The 19,741-nt window shown below is 29.5% G+C and overlaps 1 protein-coding gene across 4 annotated transcripts in view; it reads right to left on the bottom strand.

Annotated features, from left to right (window-relative positions):
* LOC127290837 (KH domain-containing, RNA-binding, signal transduction-associated protein 2-like) overlaps positions 1 to 19,741 on the bottom strand; it is a 98,483-nt gene that overhangs the window by 55,362 nt on the left and 23,380 nt on the right. The window lies entirely within an intron of this gene.

Genomic DNA, 19,741 nt, shown 5'->3' with positions numbered 1-19,741 from the left:
TCTGATAGCCACAGAGTGCAGCTTCATGTCACCGTGACTAAAGGTGAATAGATGGACAAAGGACATTACAATTCGAGATGAAATGGAGTACGATTCCTCTGATAATAATAATTATTTCAAGTGCAATAAACAATTGTTGAATAGTGGTAAAGATGTTAATTTTTTTTTGGTTAAATCCAAATTTTATTTTTAAAATTCATAATTATATGAGATTATACTGGTGAAACAAGTAATTACTTAAGGAAAGAATTTATCAACATAAAAGAGACCGCAGACTTAATAACAGAAGTACTGCCTCAGTCATCCATGCACATGATCAAGATCACAATTATCACTCAATTTTTTCTCACCAAAAAAATTATCATGAATACTGAAAACACTGTAATCACTAACAATTAATTACAAACTGAATTCTTCTTTTTTCTCACCCTAAAAAATTATCCTGAATACTGAAAACGCTGTAATCACTAACAATGAATAACCAATTGACACAAAAATACACAACTTTTTCAGTAGTGCTATCATGTGCCTACCGTCACCGAATGTACAGGCTCATCACCTCTGTCATATTTATTCTATTTATGCACCTTCATTTCTACAAAGGTTTCAATTAAAAGTAATGTTATATAATTCCAAATGAGGTTTATAAGTTCAATAAATATTAATCGATAAAAACACTGACCAGCCTCTTGTCAAAGCACTTAGCTGTTTAATGGTCTAGTTTACATTAAATTCAAACTTCTAAAGACTCTTAATGGCCTAGCTTACACGTTGTTCTTAGTTCTCGCGAACTAAAGACAAGTAAAACAACGGAGAAACAAGTTTAATTATGAAACAAACTACATCTTACAAAGTAAGATAATAAATATTATTTCATTTTTATTCTTTGTTCAAAAAATTTAATTTTAGTTTAGAAATTTTTTTTTCATTTATTATTAACTAAAATGTTATTTAACTGATATACAATAAGAAATATATAAAATTCCGTATTGTAGTAATTTTATTTAACTGCGTTTTTTTTTGAAACTTTTTCTTCTTTCTGAGGAAGGCGAGAAAATGTGAAAGTACAGAGTGGTACAAAAAAGTCGATTTTTCGTGTATAGTGCTTACCACAATAGTTGATCAAGAGGTGCACAAAGAGGGTCTCGTGGTTTTTTTTGCCCTGATAAACTTTGGTTCTTGATAAAACTTCTTAGAAAGCTGCTGCAGCTTCGTATTTCGCATCACATAACAAGAAATCTAAAGGTTTCGACGTTCACAGACACAGAAAATGCTAGTATATTGTGTGACAGTATATGACCAGGATCTTCTTTACAAATGCTGCCTTGCATTCACTACTACTTCTAGCCTCCATCATAATAGTACATCCAGTCGATTAAATTTACTATATGCAGATTATATGTAGTGGACAAGGATTATGAGACGTTTTTTTTACATCGATTATGCAGAATATGAAAACGAATTCCAGATTCTTTTTCACTAAATATTTGTCGAGTAAATAATATAGTCAGAGTTGCAAAAAATTTATTTTAGTATTAATTTGACTTGTCATAAAAAATAAATAGAATAAAACTAAAAATAGAACAACATGGAGAATAGCATATCTATTTTTTGCAGATGGCATAAATTATTCTCAGTTTGATGATTAAAGACAAAACTTTTATGCAACTCAAAAATAAAATAAAAATTCAGGAAGAAAGAAATGTAAAAAGGTTTATATATATATCTACTTTTAAATTTTAGTCTCTTTGCATAATATCTAATATTAATGTCAACGCTTAAAATAACATGAAACGTAAAGTAATGCCAATTTTACGTTGAAACAAATAGGAGTACTAAAAACGTTTGCATGCAATTATTAAACAACGAATTTTCCAGTACTCGTTTCTCGTTTGTACACAGCTCGCGGAGACGTAAAAGATTCATAGACTCCCGACAACCTTCGTACAAAAGCAAAGAACAAGATTGTACATGAACAACTCTTCGACTGCATTTAGCATTTGTGAAACGAATTGCTGTTTTTTTTAAATTCACTGAAAAATAGCATGTTTTTTATAAAGACAATTGATATTTAATTCTCTATAAAAAAGTTTCGATTGGGTATATAAATAAATTCTTTAGTTTAATAATTTTCCACACTTTTGAAAAATTAAACTTAGAAATTAAATTGTATCAAGTTATATTTCCTTAAAACAATCAGAAGAGATTTTTTCATTTTTCCAAACAAGTTAGAGTACAATTGATCCCAAGATTTTCTCTATTGGGAAAAGTATTAGGAATAACGTCAGTTCTAATTCTTTTTCTTGAGCCTATGCACAATATATGGCAAAGATTATCGGTTCTCCAGAAAAAATGGAAGGACACATTTGATGCTAAGAAACATAAAACAAAAGTTACACTAACACGGGGTTTGTAGAAGGAAATTTATTTCCATGTTCTAAATGTTTACAGAGAGTTATTGGTCAGACTTGTCATTGCATTTTCGACGGCGAAATATAACTATAAAACTTAAAATGCGCGAAAGGTTTTACCCCCATTTTTAATGGTGGTGGAGGATAACCGATCGGTAGCAGGAGATTCTAGTGTACGCTTTAGAGTCGGACAATACGTATTTCTATCGATATCGTTTCTACAAGCATTATCTTTTGGATTATTGATAAATACGCTCCAGTTCCTGCTCTCTTCCTAGTACGTATACGTATGTGAAGCATGCAATAAATGAACTGAGGAGGTATACACACAACTAACCATATCCATTAAGCTGCAGTCTTTATTTACTCGATAATCGGACTTAAAACAATTTAGCTTTAAAATTATTGCCGATACAAGTCACTGACATTAATCCTCTTATTAAAATGAAATTTTTACAAGAAGAATAAACTGTTAGAGTTACAACGATAATTCAGAAATATGTTGCAAAAAGAGAAAAAGACGCTCAGAGCGAAACGATTCGTTCACCGGTAACATCGTTATATTCTGCGGAATAATTGTAATAGAATCACCGATTATAATTCAAGATTTATAATAGTTATTGAATCGTTTTATTAATATTGTGAACAAATTGAACGAGAAAATTATTGGATTATCGCAAATAACAATTCCGAGTGCGGGATAAAGCGCCAACCAAATTATAATGATCAGCTCTGGAACGATTTATATATTTCCTAATTACTATAAAACCATGTTTTTCGCCTATCGAAATAGTAATTTTGAAAATAAAATTTACCCTTAAATAGTCTTTGTCCCAATATAAAATTTTCAGTTTACAAGAAGAATATTTCTTTAAACGATTCTAAAAAGTCAGTAAAAGTAATTTTTAAGTTGTTACAGTCAATGTAGCAGTTTGCCAATTGATCTGCTTCCTTATTTCCCTGAAGTCCAATATGTGATAGAATCCAGTAAAATTTAATATAACTTTTATTTAAATTTTCGTTATGGGATTGTAAAAGCTTTTTTTTATTACAAATATATAAGTATTTGTTTTAATATTTAGATTAGTATATTTCAAACTTTCCAGAGCACTTAAAGATTAACAAAAACCGCATTCAGTCTACAAAATAAAGTGTTATTTGAAAGCAAAACATTTTTCATTTTATGTAAGACTATAGAAAATTTTCAATAAATTCAAACATGAATAAAGCATTGTAGACGAATTTACATTTTTTGTTTGGTTTTTCAGTGTGTTTGTCCCCCTTTTTTTTTATCAGTTTGAAGAGTGGAGATTTTTTTACGAGATTTCACGTAAGTGAAGTTCCGTATAAGGAGAACGTCTTCGGTATTTCCTATCTTCTTTCCAACGTTTTTTCACGGTTGACACATGCATCCGGAGATTGCGAAGCTCAAGGATTCAACGAGCGAACTCCATTCCATGAAAATGACGACCAGCATTCTACGATGAAAACGTAGAACGATCTTTTTTAGGCGCTTCCATTTTTATGGTATCGATGACTCTGCATAGAATGAAAATACATAGCCTTGTGAATTGAGAGCCTTCCGATTCAGTGCAATGTTATTCAAACAGCAATCTACCAAATGGTTTTTGGTGATGCTCGATTTTCAAATAAAAACATTTAGTCTCACCCTGTCTCAGTAATATTATATGTACGTTTGTTTTTATATTTTCGATAGTGAAAAATGAAATAGAGCCTTTACAATATTTTGAATAGAGTAAACATGTTTCAAATCTTATCCATGAAGTTTACCCAATGACATCTTTTCCAACCTCCTCTTCTTCCACTCTCAAAAATATTCATCCCCAAATTTGCATTCGACTCAAAATTTAAGAAGGGTTAGCAATATAAAAACTAAAGACTCTAATGAAAAAATCAGCTTTTAGTTCCAATTCCCTCAAGTTCTAATTCCAATTCAAGTTCCAGTTCAAGATATCATTCAAATTTATATCAAGGTTCCAAGGTTCTGATTTCAACGAATTGTCAACGATATTCATCAATTATAAATAAATTGAAAAAGTAAGTGATTTTATTGTATATTAATTATCATTCTTCTCTCAACAGTATCGAAGTTTTAAATAAAAGCGGATACCTAAAATTTTAATGAAAAAGGCCATTTCTAATTTACGAACGTGATTTAAAATTGTTACTAATGAAATTATCGTGAGCTATTCTTTCTTCTTATTTATAATTATATTTATAAACCTCGTTAATAAATGTAATTTAATTTTTAAAACTATACTTTTATTGATAAATTAGAAATTTTGATAAAACACTTTCTAAATTATGTAGTTCTGTATTTTTAAGTTTCTATTAGCTCTGAGAAAACAAAGGTGTATCAGGATCGATTTTCCAAACTTCCATTGTTTTTCCTATTTACGAAGGGGTTGAACCCTTCGATTTCTCTTTGTGATCAAAGGAAGAAATACTACATTCTCTTATACTTTCCAGGAATTCTATATGTGACTTTTCAATCCTTTAAATAGTAAATTTTCACTAACACTTTATTACAGTGTTTTCCATATACCTAAATACATCATTTGAATATCATCTCTTGATTTTATTAATCTATTTAAAAAATAAAGTCTTATACATAGTTTATACTTGATAAATTTTAAAAGAAAAATTACAAAAGGAGGACATCTATTTTCTTTGACATCTTCCTGCGTGTTGGGTATTGATCTATACAAAAAGGTCGACTTTTTAAAAACGTGACTTTGCATTAACGTCTTCTCAATTTATTTGTCACTACTCCGGTTTACGCCAAGTCGGTCATGAGGACTAAAAAAATCAATATCGAAAATAATGACACAAAATTGATATACATATAAATGTGTCATTTATTTATAAATATTTGACTTGAAATTAAATTTGAATAAAAAATTTCTTACAATTGAATATAGAGGGTTCATTTTATAATTAATTAGAAAAGGTATATTGACATTACAACTCTACCCACAAGTTTCGAAACTAAATGATTAATTTCTAATACTGTTAACAGTTCTGCAAGTTTCCCGGACTTCGCTTATAGCAATTAGAACTAACTGAAAAAAGTATTGTCTTCCCAAAAGAACAAATAGAAAGGTTCCTTATAAAAATTGATGAAAAGTTACGACACTTACGAAATAAATTGAATTCTAAAGTAAACTATGAGAATTTTATCTCTTACATTTAAAATTTCAATGTGGCGCCTTTTTTCCAAAAAATAATAGCTTTTTTTTCAATTAAATTTTACATAAAAGAATGTTTGTAAACTGCAAGATGCGCAACGAATCTCTTTTAAGGCGGTCTTTTTCTAAAATCCATTGTGTCTTTCGGTTTTGAAGCTCGCGAAGCGTGTACACAGATTCGCAAACTCGCTTTGTGAAACCAATGTGAATACGTAAATTTTAATGGTCCTGAAAATATTTTTCACCTTGGCGTGTTGAAGAAAATCTGTCAAGTGAATTTAAATATAAAATTCCTCTGATAGAATTTTATTATACAATGCTCAATATTATGAATTAATAACATATAATAGAATTTCTTTTAGTTTCAATGAAAAAATTTATCAACAACTAAATGGTACTCCAATGAGTTCACCTAGTTTACCGTTTTTTGATGACATTATGGAAGATTTAGAAACAATATTTGGATTTTTAAAAACATAATTTTAATTATATTTCTTTATTTTATTTCGAGGGAATTTTTTTCAATAAAGTGAGTGTTTATGTTAGTAATTTTAGGATTGAAAGTTTTTCACACAATGTATTGATGTTATCTGTGACTTTACAATAAAGAAGTTTCTTCGCCTACAATCGATAATAGGAAAGCATAACCATGAGAGACTTGCTGTACAATTGAAAATACTTACACAAAGAAAATCTCAAACGAATTACTTGATCTTTTTTGTTCAAAAACTCTCGACACAATCTAACTTTTATTCTCATTGTTGGAAACTTTAAAAATTGGTGCAAATATGAGTCATTTTAAAAGATTGATATGCATACAGAAATGAAAGAGAGAGATTTAAAAAACATTTCCTAACAAATATTTATTTATTTTAAAAAATGTAAGTTTTAGAGCATGAAATTATGAATTTATCATTTCTTGGATTAAACTAATCAAATTGTAAGTTGTATAAGCCTTATAAGTAAATGAAAATCCTGTAGATTGGTGCATAATGAAGTCACTTGGTTTGTAATAATGAATTATTTAGTTTCAGCAACTGTGTTTGATGTGACATATCACATTAAGTGCACTCACTTTTATCACATGTTACTCTCTAGTGTGCTCAGAAATGTGGTGAACTTGCAGTGACAATCAGTTGGTGCGTGACTAAGTTTCAGTGACTTTGTAGTGTTAGTGCTTGCCAGCTCGTGTTCCCAAGAGCTCATACATACAATATTTTACGTTACAGTGAAAACTTCCTCTTTATTCCTCGATATTTTACTGAGCGAACGGAATATTATACCATTTTCCATAATTTACAGTCTTTCTCACACATTGTATTTTTTAAATTAAAAAAATGATTCAAAAATTTCAAGATATTTTAAAAAACTTTATTGGAAATATTTAAGAAACTAAAATTTAATCAAGATGTCACGTCACCGTAACATTTTTTATAAATAAATAATAATTTAAACAACTTTTACGAGCTGTCGTAAGATTATTCCATAGAAGATCCAATCTTAGGAAACCAGGTGTTATAAGAAGATAATTGGAGACCCATCAAAATACAAAACCTTATAAAAAAAAAGGATTATATGATTGTTCTTTTAAACAATTATTAATTATCAAGAAAATATCATTCTTATAATAAGTAAATAATCTTTTGTCTAATTATCATTTTGTTCATTCATTTAATAACCTCTAGTTTCTTTAATTAAGTTAAATTGAGAGATTAGAGTAGGGAATAATTATAAGTTCTTAGATTAGGAAAAATTAATAATAATTAAAAATTTTAATTAATTATGATATAACAAAGAAATAATCTGCCTAGGTACTAGAAAAAAAAAAGAATTTGATAAAATTATTGTAGGTCCATATTTCAATTTCTGCACAGGTAATTCTGTTGCTGTTGATAATTCGTGAGACTACCGAGGAAGGTTTATGTCCAGTGGGAGTTGTTTTAACACGAGAGCATACATAGCTAAACCAACCCCTACCTTTGACATCGCTGAATTAGGCAGAAGCGCCTCTACTAATTCGGAGAAGTAAGGTCGGGTTCAGGGGGAGATACTTTTTTGTTTTGGTATAGAAGCACCCGGAACCAACCCAAACAAGTACTAGATTGTTCCACCGAATTAAAGAGGAACGTCTAATATAATTCTTTAGCAAACACGGGAGAAAAAAATAGCTGATATATTACAGCTAAATATTATTAGGCAATTTGTTGTTACAGTGAATCCATATGAATAAAATCATCACCAAAAATAAAATTGCATTTTCTAAAGCTGATAAATCACTTTTCTTCGCGCATTTCTTTTACATAATAGAATATTTTGTCACTGCGTATTTAAATATTATATAAAAGGTGAAAAATTAAAAAAAAAATTTTAATGTTGCTTATTAAAATCATTGTCAGTATAAAGCCAAAGTGGTATTAGAATTTATAATTTATAATCTATAAAAGAAACTTTTAGAAGAGAGAGCAATCTTGAAAGTATTTTTAAAATTCACGATAATGTGAAAAAGTTTACCGAGAGTGTATTAAAGAGTATCTCTGAAAAGCGAGTTCGCAGAGGGACCATTTGAGGTGATCTTTTACACAATGGCCTACATATATGACCATGTATATATATGAAAATAGAACAAGCAATAAGTGTTTATGGATAATTTTGAAACGATGTAATCAAGGGGGCGCATATGCGTGCAGGAATTTATCAATATTCTCAAAACACGCTTTGGTCAAACGTATATAACCTCTGCCGTACTCGAGCTTGCAAAGGAATTTCAATTCCCATAAAACGACAGCAGCTTTTATGGAGAATAAAACAATATTTCATCTCTCCTCTTCAATGTGGTGCCGTTGCCTCCTCCTTATATAGAAAACAGCTTACATCGATCGACAGCATAACCCATAGAATAACGTCTGAAAAAAGGGTAGAAAGCTCCCTTGGAAAAATTCTCACAAAAAAAGAAAAACAATATTTTCTAAGGTACAATTTGATTTATCCCATATTTTCATAGATTAAGAATATGTTTACAAAATGTTAATTTTTTTAAAACATTTTTTTTTTCCACAAAAAGAATTTCAATATGATGAATTTCTTGTGAAGAAAATCGCTTGATCAAAAATTCAGTAACACAAGCGAGCTATTCTTTTTCCGAAAGAAAATTTACCGCCATATGTCGTAGTACTAAAATGACGTTTTCATGCATGCCAATGAGAGCATCTGACTCATAAAATAATAGGGAACTTATTGCAATGTTTAAAAAGGCGTTAAATATTACAAAAAGCCAAGAAGCTCCTTCATAGGTTTTGAAAAATGTAGTTGAATAATAATTTTTCAAAAGAATATTTTCAAGGCGATTTTCACGTTCGCATTAAAATTCATAACTATGCACAGTGTGTGTGCATTGTGGTTAGCCATAAAATATTTACATTCCTTTTATTACAACAATCTATTGAATACAAAATTGTTAAACAATTTTCATTTATAGTGAATAATTCATTTTTATTTGCGATACTGTTAGATAGGGTAATTTCAGATAAAGTTAGACTCTTCCAGACACTTAATATTGTGTTTTTACTGAGTTAACTTATTACTCTCATTAATCAAATTATGAAATTTAAAAGTTTATAAAATAAAATAACCTTCTACGATGTTATAGTTAGCAATTTTAAATTAAAATAACAAATGCAAAAAATTAATATAAAAATATTTTGTTCAATCCGAGGTTCAATCTAACATTTTTTTATAATTTGGTATAGTTTTGATATTGACTCAAATGCCTTTGAATTTAAAGAGTAGAATTTTATAATATACTAAAAGAATTAAAAGGTATATTAAATGTGTAAAAATAAAGTCAGTCGGAGGTCTTTGATCATTAATTTCCACTAAAAGTAGTGTAATGATTCTTTGAAATGCCTTTTTGAATTTAATTTTATACCATAAAAAGCTCGTACATCCAACATACATGTGCCACACACACAAAATATATATCCGGAACCGTGTTTTATTAATTATAAGTAAGAAACAAAGCGTAATTCGTATAAGTACTTGCAGTGGGCGCCTACGAGAAAATACAAAAGCTTTAGTACATACCGTGGATTTGTGACTGCGACAAACATTGCCCTGTATATACCTGACCTAATTACTTTCCTTAGAAAATAAAGAAACTTTGACATATTTAATTTTTTTTCACAAATAAAACCAGTACTTTTTAAATAATAATAAGAATAAAAAAGTATTTTAAATTAACTGACTATTTAAGGACGCCAAATTATTTTATGGAAAATAACAAAACCTAAAAAAATAGTTAAATAAATCAACAAGAAAAGTTTATAATTCTAATTAGAAAAAACAAAAACCAGCTAGGAAATTCCATTGCTACTATACAGCATCAATTAACCATAGAGGGGGGATAAGGATAAACACCATTAATTATAAGGTCAGTGAAGTTCACATCGATTACGATCATCTTAATTTTTAAAAAAAGATAATGCATAAACACAAAAAAAAATTACAAAAAACTTCAAAAAAAACATAATACTTAACAAAAAAAATTAGGTTCAACCAAAAATCTATTTAAAAAAAACAACCCTAATATAATCCCCTACATTGACATTTATCAAAAAAATTTAATTTTCATTACACACACAATTTTATTACAAATTCAAGCAGAAAATACAACTAAAAGTGTAGAAAAATTGACACCCCAACGCAAGAAGAGGAAAGGTCCTTACTTATCATAGGGGTAATAAAAGAGGTTTTCCCATACTTGTATCAATCTGTCAATTTTTATCTACACTTTTAGGTGTATTTTGTGCAAGAAATTGCAATAAAATAGTGTGCCTAAGAAAAATTGAATTTTTTTGAAAATTTTTTTTTTACGAAAATCGCTTTAATGGTTATAAAATTGGTGTTCCTCTACTCGGATTTGGCTGTCAATTTTTTTCTACACTTTTGGGTGTATTTTGTGCAAGAAATTGCAATAAAATAGTGTGCCTAAGAAAAATTGAATTTTTTTGAAAATTTTTTTTTACGAAAATCGCTTTAATGGTCATAAAATTGGTGTTCCTCTACTCGGATTTGGCTGTCAATTTTTTTCTACACTTTTAGGTGTATTTTGTGCAAGAAATTGCAATAAAATAGTGTGCCTAAGTAAAATTGAATTTTTTTGAAATTTTTTTTTTTGACCTGGATGACATTTTGGTGCTTATAAAGGTCTTCCTCTACTCGGATCGGGCTGTCAAATTTTTTCTACACTTTTAGGTGTATTTTGTGCAAGAAATTGCAATAAAATAGTGTGCCTAAGAAAAATTGAATTTTTTTGAAAATTTTTTTTTGGACCTGGATGACATTTTGGTGCTTATAAGGGTCTTCCTCTACTCGGATTTAACTGTCAATTTTTTTCTACACTTTTGGGTGTATTTTGTGCAAGAAATTGCAATAAAATAGTGTGCCTAAGAAAAATTGAATTTTTTTGAAAATTTTTTTTTGGACCTGGATGACATTTTGGTGCTTATAAGGGTCTTCCTCTACTCGGATTTGGCTGTCAATTTTTTTCTACACTTTAGTGTGTATTTTGTGCAAGAAATTGCAATAAAATAGTGTGCCTAAGAAAAATTGAATTTTTTTGAAAATTTTTTTTTGGACCTGGATGACATTTTGGTACTTATAAGGGTCTTCCTCTACTCGGATTTGGCTGTCAATTTTTTTCTACACTTTTAGGTGTATTTTGTGCAAGAAATTGCAATAAAATAGTGTGCCTAAGAAAAATTGAATTTTTTTGAAAATTTTTTTTTTACGAAAATCGCTTTAATGGTCATAAAATTGGTGTTCCTCTACTCGGATTTGGCTGTCAATTTTTTTCTACACTTTTGGGTGTATTTTGTGCAAGAAATTGCAATAAAATAGTGTGCCTAAGAAAAATTGAATTTTTTTGAAAATTTTTTTTTGGACCTGGATGACATTTTGGTACTTATAAGGGTCTTCCTCTACTCGGATTTGGCTGTCAATTTTTTTCTACACTTTTAGGTGTATTTTGTGCAAGAAATTGCAATAAAATAGTGTGCCTAAGAAAAATTGAATTTTTTTGAAAATTTTTTTTTTACGAAAATCGCTTTAATGGTCATAAAATTGGTGTTCCTCTACTCGGATTTGGCTGTCAATTTTTTTCTACACTTTTGGGTGTATTTTGTGCAAGAAATTGCAATAAAATAGTGTGCCTAAGAAAAATTGAATTTTTTTGAAAATTTTTTTTTGGACCTGGATGACATTTTGGTACTTATAAGGGTCTTCCTCTACTCGGATTTGGCTGTCAATTTTTTTCTACACTTTTAGGTGTATTTTGTGCAAGAAATTGCAATAAAATAGTGTGCCTAAGAAAAATTGAATTTTTTTGAAAATTTTTTTTTTACGAAAATCGCTTTAATGGTCATAAAATTGGTGTTCCTCTACTCGGATTTGGCTGTCAATTTTTTTCTACACTTTTGGTTGTATTTTGTGCAAGAAATTGCAATAAAATAGTGTGCCTAAGAAAAATTGAATTTTTTTGAAAATTTTTTTTTGGACCTGGATGACATTTTGGTGCTTATAAGGGTCTTCCTCTACTCGGATTTGGCTGTCAATTTTTTTCTACACTTTTGGGTGTATTTTGTGCAAGAAATTGCAATAAAATAGTGTGCCTAAGTAAAATTGAATTTTTTTGAAAATATTTTTTTTGACCTGGATGACATTTTGGTGCTTATAAAGGTCTTCCTCTACTCGGATCGAGCTGTCAATTTTTTTCTACACTTTTAGGTGTATTTTGTGCAAGAAATTGCAATAAAATAGTGTGCCTAAGAAAAATTGAATTTTTTTGAAAATTTTTTTTTGGACCTGGATGACATTTTGGTGCTTATAAGGGTCTTCCTCTACTCGGATTTGGCTGTCAAATTTTTTCTACACTTTTAGGTGTATTTTTTGCAAAAAATTGCAATAAAATAGTGTGCCTAAGAAAAATTGAATTTTTTTGAAAATTTTTTTTTGGACCTGGATGACATTTTGGTGCTTATAAGGGTCTTCCTCTACTCGGATTTGGCTGTCAAATTTTTTCTACACTTTTAGGTGTATTTTGTGCAAGAAATTGCAATAAAATAGTGTGCCTAAGAAAAATTGAATTTTTTTGAAAATTTTTTTTTGGACCTGGATGACATTTTGGTACTTATAAGGGTCTTCCTCTACTCGGATTTGGCTGTCAATTTTTTTCTACACTTTTAGGTGTATTTTGTGCAAGAAATTGCAATAAAATAGTGTGCCTAAGAAAAATTGAATTTTTTTGAAAATTTTTTTTTTACGAAAATCGCTTTAATGGTCATAAAATTGGTGTTCCTCTACTCGGATTTGGCTGTCAATTTTTTTCTACACTTTTGGGTGTATTTTGTGCAAGAAATTGCAATAAAATAGTGTGCCTAAGAAAAATTGAATTTTTTTGAAAATTTTTTTTTGGACCTGGATGACATTTTGGTGCTTATAAGGGTCTTCCTCTACTCGGATTTGGCTGTCAAATTTTTTCTACACTTTTAGGTGTATTTTGTGCAAGAAATTGCAATAAAATAGTGTGCCTAAGAAAAATTGAATTTTTTTGAAAATTTTTTTTTGGACCTGGATGACATTTTGGTGCTTATAAGGGTCTTCCTCTACTCGGATTTAACTGTCAATTTTTTTCTACACTTTTGGGTGTATTTTGTGCAAGAAATTGCAATAAAATAGTGTGCCTAAGAAAAATTGAATTTTTTTGAAAATTTTTTTTTGGACCTGGATGACATTTTGGTACTTATAAGGGTCTTCCTCTACTCGGATTTGGCTGTCAATTTTTTTCTACACTTTTAGGTGTATTTTGTGCAAGAAATTGCAATAAAATAGTGTGCCTAAGAAAAATTGAATTTTTTTGAAAATTTTTTTTTTACGAAAATCGCTTTAATGGTCATAAAATTGGTGTTCCTCTACTCGGATTTGGCTGTCAATTTTTTTCTACACTTTTGGGTGTATTTTGTGCAAGAAATTGCAATAAAATAGTGTGCCTAAGAAAAATTGAATTTTTTTGAAAATTTTTTTTTGGACCTGGATGACATTTTGGTGCTTATAAGGGTCTTCCTCTACTCGGATTTGGCTGTCAATTTTTTTCTACACTTTTGGGTGTATTTTGTGCAAGAAATTGCAATAAAATAGTGTGCCTAAGTAAAATTGAATTTTTTTGAAAATATTTTTTTTGACCTGGATGACATTTTGGTGCTTATAAAGGTCTTCCTCTACTCGGATCGAGCTGTCAATTTTTTTCTACACTTTTAGGTGTATTTTGTGCAAGAAATTGCAATAACATAGTGTGCCTAAGTAAAATTGAATTTTTTTGAAAATTTTTTTTTTGACCTGGATGACATTTTGGTGCTTATAAAGGTCTTCCTCTACTCGGATCGGGCTGTCAAATTTTTTCTACACTTTTAGGTGTATTTTGTGCAAGAAATTGCAATAAAATAGTGTGCCTAAGAAAAATTGAATTTTTTTGAAAATTTTTTTTTGGACCTGGATGACATTTTGGTGCTTATAAGGGTCTTCCTCTACTCGGATTTAACTGTCAATTTTTTTCTACACTTTTGGGTGTATTTTGTGCAAGAAATTGCAATAAAATAGTGTGCCTAAGAAAAATTGAATTTTTTTGAAAATTTTTTTTTGGACCTGGATGACATTTTGGTGCTTATAAGGGTCTTCCTCTACTCGGATTTGGCTGTCAAATTTTTTCTACACTTTTAGGTGTATTTTTTGCAAAAAATTGCAATAAAATAGTGTGCCTAAGAAAAATTGAATTTTTTTGAAAATTTTTTTTTGGACCTGGATGACATTTTGGTGCTTATAAGGGTCTTCCTCTACTCGGATTTGGCTGTCAAATTTTTTCTACACTTTTAGGTGTATTTTGTGCAAGAAATTGCAATAAAATAGTGTGCCTAAGAAAAATTGAATTTTTTTGAAAATTTTTTTTTGGACCTGGATGACATTTTGGTGCTTATAAGGGTCTTCCTCTACTCGGATTTAACTGTCAATTTTTTTCTACACTTTTGGGTGTATTTTGTGCAAGAAATTGCAATAAAATAGTGTGCCTAAGAAAAATTGAATTTTTTTGAAAATTTTTTTTTTACGAAAATCGCTTTAATGGTTATAAAATTGGTGTTCCTCTACTCGGATTTGGCTGTCAATTTTTTTCTACACTTTTGGGTGTATTTTGTGCAAGAAATTGCAATAAAATAGTGTGCCTAAGAAAAATTGAATTTTTTTGAAAATTTTTTTTTTACGAAAATCGCTTTAATGGTCATAAAATTGGTGTTCCTCTACTAGGATTTGGCTGTCAATTTTTTTCTACACTTTTGGGTGTATTTTGTGCAAGAAATTGCAATAAAATAGTGTGCCTAAGAAAAATTGAATTTTTTTGAAAATTTTTTTTTGGACCTGGATGACATTTTGGTACTTATAAGGGTCTTCCTCTACTCGGATTTGGCTGTCAATTTTTTTCTACACTTTTAGGTGTATTTTGTGCAAGAAATTGCAATAAAATAGTGTGCCTAAGAAAAATTGAATTTTTTTGAAAATTTTTTTTTTACGAAAATCGCTTTAATGGTCATAAAATTGGTGTTCCTCTACTCGGATTTGGCTGTCAATTTTTTTCTACACTTTTGGGTGTATTTTGTGCAAGAAATTGCAATAAAATAGTGTGCCTAAGAAAAATTGAATTTTTTTAAAAATTTTTTTTTGGACCTGGATGACATTTTGTTGCTTATAAGGGTCTTCCTCTACTCGGATTTGGCTGTCAAATTTTTTCTACACTTTTAGGTGTATTTTGTGCAAGAAATTGCAATAAAATAGTGTGCCTAAGAAAAATTGAATTTTTTTGAAAATTTTTTTTTGGACCTGGATGACATTTTGGTGCTTATAAGGGTCTTCCTCTACTCGGATTTAACTGTCAATTTTTTTCTACACTTTTGGGTGTATTTTGTGCAAGAAATTGCAATAAAATAGTGTGCCTAAGAAAAATTGAATTTTTTTGAAAATTTTTTTTTGGACCTGGATGACATTTTGGTACTTATAAGGGTCTTCCTCTACTCGGATTTGGCTGTCAATTTTTTTCTACACTTTTAGGTGTATTTTGTGCAAGAAATTGCAATAAAATAGTGTGCCTAAGAAAAATTGAATTTTTTTGAAAATTTTTTTTTTACGAAAATCGCTTTAATGGTCATAAAATTGGTGTTCCTCTACTAGGATTTGGCTGTCAATTTTTTTCTACACTTTTGGGTGTATTTTGTGCAAGAAATTGCAATAAAATAGTGTGCCTAAGAAAAATTGAATTTTTTTGAAAATTTTTTTTTGGACCTGGATGACATTTTGGTACTTATAAGGGTCTTCCTCTACTCGGATTTGGCTGTCAATTTTTTTCTACACTTTTAGGTGTATTTTGTGCAAGAAATTGCAATAAAATAGTGTGCCTAAGAAAAATTGAATTTTTTTGAAAATTTTTTTTTTACGAAAATCGCTTTAATGGTCATAAAATTGGTGTTCCTCTACTCGGATTTGGCTGACAATTTTTTTCTACACTTTTAGGTGTATTTTGTGCAAGAAAATGCAATAAAATAGTGTGCCTAAGAAAAATTGAATTTTTTTGAAAAATTTTTTTTTACGAAAATCGCTTTAATGGTCATAAAATTGGTGTTCCTCTACTCGGATTTAACTGTCAATTTTTTTCTACACTTTTGGGTGTATTTTGTGCAAGAAATTGCAATAAAATAGTGTGCCTAAGAAAAATTGAATTTTTTTGAAAATTTTTTTTTGATGAAAATCGCTTTAATGGTCATAAAAATGGTGTTCCTCTACTCGGATCGGGCTGTCAATTTTTTTCAACAATTTTAGGTGTATTTTTTGCAGGAAAATGCAATAAAATAGTGTGCCTAAGAAAAATTGAATTTTTTTGAAAATTTTTTTTTTACGAAAATCGCTTTAATGGTCATAAAATTGGTGTTCCTCTACTCGGATTTGGCTGTCAATTTTTTTCTACACTTTTGGGTGTATTTTGTGCAAGAAATTGCAATAAAATAGTGTGCCTAAGAAAAATTGAATTTTTTTGAAAATTTTTTTTTTACGAAAATCGCTTTAATGGTCATAAAATTGGTGTTCCTCCACTCGGATTTGGCTGACAATTTTTTTCTACACTTTTAGGTGTATTTTGTGCAAGAAAATGCAATAAAATAGTGTGCCTAAGAAAAATTGAATTTTTTTGAAAATTTTTTTTTGGACTTGGATGACATTTTGGTACTTATAAGGGTCTTCCTCTACTCGGATTTGGCTGTCAATTTTTTTCTACACTTTTAGGTGTATTTTGTGCAAGAAATTGCAATAAAATAGTGTGCCTAAGAAAAATTGAATTTTTTTGAAAATTTTTTTTTGGACCTGGATGACATTTTGGTGCTTATAAGGGTCTTCCTCTACTCGGATTTGGCTGTCAATTTTTTTCTACACTTTTGGGTGTATTTTGTGCAAGAAATTGCAATAAAATAGTGTGCCTAAGTAAAATTGAATTTTTTGGAAAATTTTTTTTTTGACCTGGATGACATTTTGGTGCTTATAAGGGTCTTCCTCTACTCGGATTTGGCTGTCAATTTTTTTCTACACTTTTGGGTGTATTTTGTGCAAGAAATTGCAATAAAATAGTGTGCCTAAGTAAAATTGAATTTTTTTGAAAATTTTTTTTTTGACCTGGATGACATTTTGGTGCTTATAAGGGTCTTCCTCTACTCGGATTTGGCTGTCAATTTTTTTCTACACTTTTAGGTGTATTTTGTGCAAGAAATTGCAATAAAATAGTGTGCCTAAGTAAAATTGAATTTTTTTGAAAATTTTTTTTTTGACCTGGATGACATTTTGGTGCTTATAAAGGTCTTCCTCTACTCGGATCGAGCTGTCAATTTTTTTCTACACTTTTAGGTGTATTTTGTGCAAGAAATTGCAATAAAATAGTGTGCCTAAGTAAAATTGAATTTTTTTGAAAATTTTTTTTTTGACCTGGATGACATTTTGGTGCTTATAAAGGTCTTCCTCTACTCGGATCGGGCTGTCAAATTTTTTCTACACTTTTAGGTGTATTTTGTGCAAGAAATTGCAATAAAATAGTGTGCCTAAGAAAAATTGAATTTTTTTGAAAATTTTTTTTTGGACCTGGATGACATTTTGGTGCTTATAAGGGTCTTCCTCTACTCGGATTTAACTGTCAATTTTTTTCTACACTTTTGGGTGTATTTTGTGCAAGAAATTGCAATAAAATAGTGTGCCTAAGAAAAATTGAATTTTTTTGAATATTTTTTTTTTACGAAAATCGCTTTAATGGTCATAAAATTGGTGTTCCTCTACTCGGATTTGGCTGTCAATTTTTTTCTACACTTTTGGGTGTATTTTGTGCAAGAAATTGCAATAAAATAGTGTGCCTAAGTAAAATTGAATTTTTTTGAAAATTTTTTTTTTGACCTGGATGACATTTTGGTGCTTATAAGGGTCTTCCTCTACTCGGATTTGGCTGTCAATTTTTTTCTACACTTTTGGGTGTATTTTGTGCAAGAAATTGCAATAAAATAGTGTGCCTAAGTAAAATTGAATTTTTTTGAAAATTTTTTTTTTGACCTGGATGACATTTTGGTGCTTATAAAGGTCTTCCTCTACTCGGATCGAGCTGTCAATTTTTTTCTACACTTTTAGGTGTATTTTGTGCAAGAAATTGCAATAAAATAGTGTGCCTAAGTAAAATTGAATTTTTTTGAAAATTTTTTTTTTGACCTGGATGACATTTTGGTGCTTATAAAGGTCTTCCTCTACTCGGATCGGGCTGTCAAATTTTTTCTACACTTTTAGGTGTATTTTGTGCAAGAAATTGCAATAAAATAGTGTGCCTAAGAAAAATTGAATTTTTTTGAATATTTTTTTTTTACGAAAATCGCTTTAATGGTCATAAAATTGGTGTTCCTCTACTCGGATTTGGCTGTCAATTTTTTTCTACACTTTTGGGTGTATTTTGTGCAAGAAATTGCAATAAAATAGTGTGCCTAAGAAAAATTGAATTTTTTTGAAAATTTTTTTTTTACGAAAATCGCTTTAATGGTCATAATATTGGTGTTCCTCTACTCGGATTTGGCGGTCAATTTTTTTCTACACTTTTGGGTGTATTTTGTGCAAGAAATTGCAATAAAATAGTGTGCCTAAGAAAAATTGAATTTTTTTGAAAATTTTTTTTTTACGAAAATCGCTTTAATGGTCATAAAATTGGTGTTCCTCTACTCGGATTTGGCTGACAATTTTTTTCTACACTTTTAGGTGTATTTTGTGCAAGAAAATGCAATAAAATAGTGTGCCTAAGAAAATTTGAATTTTTTTGAAAAATTTTTTTTTACGAAAATCGCTTTAATGGTCATAAATTTGGTGTTCCTCTACTCGGATTTGGCTGTCAATTTTTTTCTACACTTTTGGGTGTATTTTGTGCAAGAAATTGCAATAAAATAGTGTGCCTAAGTAAAATTGAATTTTTTTGAAAATTTTTTTTTTGACCTGGATGACATTTTGGTGCTTATAAAGGTCTTCCTCTACTCGGATCGGGCTGTCAATTTTTTTCTACACTTTTAGGTGTATTTTGTGCAAGAAATTGCAATAAAATAGTGTGCCTAAGAAAAATTGAATTTTTTTGAATATTTTTTTTTTACGAAAATCGCTTTAATGGTCATAAAATTGGTGTTCCTCTACTCGGATTTGGCTGTCAATTTTTTTCTACACTTTTGGGTGTATTTTGTGCAAGAAATTGCAATAAAATAGTGTGCCTAAGTAAAATTGAATTTTTTTGAAAATTTTTTTTTTGACCTGGATGACATTTTGGTGCTTATAAGGGTCTTCCTCTACTCGGATTTGGCTGTCAATTTTTTTCTACACTTTTGGGTGTATTTTGTGCAAGAAATTGCAATAAAATAGTGTGCCTAAGTAAAATTGAATTTTTTTGAAAATTTTTTTTTTGACCTGGATGACATTTTGGTGCTTATAAAGGTCTTCCTCTACTCGGATCGAGCTGTCAATTTTTTTCTACACTTT

The sequence above is a fragment of the Leptopilina boulardi genome, unplaced genomic scaffold, assembly GCF_019393585.1.
Source record: "Leptopilina boulardi isolate dan_hultmark-lab unplaced genomic scaffold, ZJU_Lbou_2.1 LbouV2_123, whole genome shotgun sequence".
NCBI classification, from domain to species: Eukaryota; Metazoa; Arthropoda; class Insecta; order Hymenoptera; family Figitidae; genus Leptopilina; species Leptopilina boulardi.
This window is presented reverse-complemented; position numbering and strand designations above follow the sequence as displayed.